Here is a 4,708-nt window from a genome sequence, read left to right on the forward strand (position 1 = left end):
GAATTTGGTGTTAGTATTCCCACACATGTATTTATATCTATCATGCATATTTATGTCTCCATAATAACCCACAGTTTATTTGTATTTATTTTAAAATTTCACATCTATAGTGCCATAATCTTTATAATGTTCAAATCTCTAGCAATTTGTTCAGCATAATGGTTTTGAGATTTAACCATACTGTGTACATAGCTCCAGGTCATATTTAATTTTTTGTCCATCTATTATATATGAATCGTTCTTTCTCATAATTTAAAATTAACTCTACAAACTCTGCTTTTCTCATTTGTCACTACTAATGGCATTTATTTGTTTGTTTTCTCTCTTTTATTAATCCAATGGGCTGGCAGTATGTTTTCTATTGTAGTGATCATTTCAAAGGGCCAGCTCCTGGTTTTATTGATCAGATCTATTTAAAAATTTGTCTTGTAAATCATTACTGTCTGTTTAGTTTCTTTTTTACTTCCTTCTAGCTTCTTTTGTGTGTATGTGTGTTAACATTTGCTTGCGACCTGTTTTATTTATTTCAGTTGTCCACATCATCTGATAAATGCATTTACAAGTATAGTCTTTCCCCTCCACTGTTGTTGCTACAATTCATAGGTTTTAACATATACTTATCAATGTCAGTGTTTTCTAAATAGCTTGAAATTTCAGGGTGAATTCCACTATACCTTATCTTGAGTATAACTGGACAGACTGTTTCAATATGTCAAAATGATTGATATTCTTTTTGGGTAGACCTTTGGTAATTGCTGTGTGCCTTACACTGTGGTCTGAGAGTGTGTCTTGTATGATTAATTAACATTTGAATGATAGTTTGGTTGGGAATTGAATTCTAAATTCAAAATCATTTTCTCTGATCTTTATAGACAATTCTCTTTCCTTTGATTTCTGGTATTCAATAAAGCAAATGAAAATTCGATGGCAGTCCATTTCTTGTTCCCTTATAGATCACTTGTTTTTGTTGTTTGTTTTATTCTCCATTAATGTGTAGTATACTCATTCTGTCTTTGAGTCCAGAAGTACATCTTATTTTCAATATTGTTATCAGGATTTTCATTAGCTCTCTGGATCGGAAGGCTTAAAACATATTTTTTTAAGGTCTAGGAAATTGTTTATCTTATTTCTTTAATTTTATCATCCTCTTTATGTAGTCTCCTTGAGCTTTTATTGCAGATGTTTATCTTTTGTGCCTCTTAACCTTTTTTCATGACTCTTGTCACTCCTGCTGGCACTTTTGCTTTATATTGTGGTAGGTGCAATAGTTTTATAATTTTCAATCTCAATATAGATATGCAACAAAAATAACTTCTTAAAACTTCATTTTAATTTAACTCAATCTTTAAATTCAGTCAAAATTCTCTCTCCTTATCATTGCCTTCTTTCCCCTGGGAATGGTCTAAATTCCCAGGGGTTTTTATTTTATTATCATGGCTTTGGGAGTAGGACAGTAAGCATAACTGGTAATTCCCTCTGTTCTCCCTGTATGCTTGTATTTGCTGTCCATGGCCAATCCATGGCCCCTCTCTCTCTTTCTCTTTTTAAAATTATAACATTTTTTAATTAGTTTCAGGTGCACAAAACAATGTAATAGTTAGACATTTGTCATTTATATCCCTCACACAGTGACAACCGCCCTCCCCCCATCCACTATCCCTCTGACATTGCATGACGCCATTACATTTCCACTCTCTATTCCTAATGCTGTACCCCACTTCTCGTAATTACATATATATTTAAAATTGTAGTTGACATTCATTATTGTTCAGCTTCAGCTTCAGGTGTACAGTGCAGTGATCTGGCATCTACATCATCCCTGAGGTGGTCTCCCTAACGAGACAAGCGTCCATCGGATACCGTATAAAATCTTTACTACATTATTGATTACATTCCCCAAATTGACTTTCGTAACCCCATAGCCATCTTGTGGTTACTCACTGTTTTCTAATCCCCTCACCTTCCCCCTTATCCCCACCTCCCCTCCCATCTAGCAACCCTCAATTTTTCCTCTATGTCTCCAAAACTGTTTCTGATTAGTTCATTCACTTATTCTTTTCTTTAGATTCCACATATAAGTGAGATCATATGGTATTTGTCTTTCTCTGTCTGACTTATTTCACTTAACACAATGGTCTCTAGGTCCATCCATGATGTTGCAAATGGTAAGATTTCATTCTTCTTTATGGCTGCGTAATACTCCATTGTATAAGTGTACCACAGTTTCTTAATCTAGTCGTTCATGGCTTCTGTTTTAAGAGATATATAATCTGCATTCTCTTTATATGGCCCTAAAGCTCCTTTGGCTTTCTAGCCCTCTCATCAATTTTTTATACTGCGGTGTCAGGATTGTGTGAAGTTGCTCTTGGTCCCTCTACCTTTGTTGGCCATTGTTAGTATGTTGTTATGCTGCCATGCTGGGTGCAGAGAACCCCTAGAAGGCTTGCCACTACCCTAGGAAGTAAGGCACACTGGTATCCTCTCACTCAGTGAGGATAAAATGAGATGGGAGCTTACATGACCTACTGATCGCTCTGGGACGCATTCAGAGTTGCGGGGTATTGGGGCACTGACCCCTTTTCTTAGCAACATCTATATACATCTATAATCTAGTCAGAATACTCTCTGATTTTCTCCTTTCCTTCCTGTTGATAACATCTTTTATTCCTTTTTAATAAGAAAATGACTCTTTATCATAATGTAAATTGTAGGTTCATGGTATAAACTCTCTGTTTCCTGTCTTCCAGGATTGCTTTTTGTATTAAAAGATCCATTTGGGGGAATTTCAAGGAAGATCTTTTAATTTTCAACATAGTCTTTCACAATTACAAGCTTTATTGTCAAAGCTGTTATTGTTTTTTAATGCATTAAAAATTCTACTTAGAAATTCAATTGCTTCTTTGGTCCAGGATGTATTAGATTGGTGCAAAAGTAATTGCAGCTTAAAAGGTTAAAAATAATTGCAAAAATCGCAATTACTTTTGCACCAACCTAATAGCAGGCTTGCTCCTGAAGGGAAAGTGCATAACCAGTAATCATTGCTTCCTGCGTCATGGAGGTAAAACCAGGGCTCTAAGGAATATTGGGTATTGGGTGGGGGAATTAATGGTGGTGCTGGGAAGCCAGTGCTTAAAATCCCTAAATATTACTTGACTGAAATTAATGTCTCATCTTTGGAAACACTAATTAGATTTTTATATGTGTCCATGATTATTTTGTGGCCATTGTCAACCCCTGCTTTATGCCACCATCATGACTCCCAGGATATCTGGCAAAAGCTGGTGACAGCATATTTCAGAAGGTTTGACAAACGTAATCCTATCTCGCTCGCCTTCTGTGGCCCTCATCAGTTGATTTCATTTTCTGTGACTTCCCATTGCTGCTGGCACTGACCTGGGGGGAGAGCTTCCTCTAGCAGCTGCTGCTATAAAAGATTTCTTCTACTACATATGATCTGCTCTCTATATGATTCTGACCAGACTAGTTGTGATCCCGTTCACTTACCTGTGTATCATCAAGGCCATCTAAACATCTGCAAATCAGGTCACCAGGCTAAGACCTGCTCTACCTTTGCTTCATTTATAACTGCAGTTGGGTTGATATTTGGAACTTGAACTTTAATCTATGTATGCAATGATTTAGTCAAGTCCCCAGAAGGGAAAAAGCTGTGACTGTGTTCTACACACTAGTGAGACCCAGGCCGAACTTTGTGGTTTTTATGGACTGAAGAACAAGGAAGTGAAGGAGGCCCTGAGGAAAGCTCTTAATAAAGCCAAGTTGTACTAATTATCTTCACAGCTCTGCAAAATGCTTATTGAAAACCTCTTCTGTTGTACTAACCATCTGGGCTCTCATTATCATTTGCAAGTGTTTACAGCACATAACGCATAGAACCAGGCCCCAGAGGTAGAGAATCGTCCAGTAAGGAGTTTCCCATGAAGCTTGCCTCCAGGGAAAGCAATGAAAGACAGAGGCAGAATGTCAACAAAGGAAAAGTCCACATTTTAATTGGGAGAAATACTGATAAAGACTTGAACTTAAATTATGTAACGGCAACAACAGGGAAGGTTGAGCTCAGCGGTGACATTAATATGGAGCTAGAGAAGAGCAAAATGTGATAGACAGATGAGGAGAGGACAATTGCATAAAGGATTTATGAGACCTACCACTATAAGAAAGAATGCTTTGTGATCTCTGAGGATCATTCCTTATACGTTTAGAAATGTTACATTTTGTTGGGGTGATTTATAATTTTATTTTTAAGTGAGAAATTACATGTGAAGTACTTGGCTTGGTACACAGTGGGCACTTAGGGCCATTTCTGTGGTCATCACAATTATGATTAGTGGGTTCTACATTCATTAAAACCCAGATACAAATTTTACTGCTGTCTTAAAGTAACCGGTTGGTTTGAACTCTGCAATGTCATTGAACGTATAAAGATTCATATAGGAAGTAGGAAGAAAGGTGGAATTTGGGAAGTGGTCTGGGAAGCACCATTTTGATGGTGACTAGCAGGGTACTTAGTGAAGAGTGGCTTTACTTTCTTGCATTCATCTGATTTCCTCTGTAACTTGATGAGGTTGGTACTATTCCAACTTACAGATGAGGAAGTTGAAGCACAGCAAGATTGTACATGTTTCCCAAGGTCACGCAGCTAGAAAATGATGGAGCCAAGATTCCTACCCAGGTAGCCTGATGCCAGAAT

This window comes from Rhinolophus sinicus, chromosome 14 (assembly GCF_057876585.1).
Source record: "Rhinolophus sinicus isolate RSI-liver-muscle chromosome 14, RSI-T2T, whole genome shotgun sequence".
Taxonomy (NCBI): domain Eukaryota; kingdom Metazoa; phylum Chordata; class Mammalia; order Chiroptera; family Rhinolophidae; genus Rhinolophus; species Rhinolophus sinicus.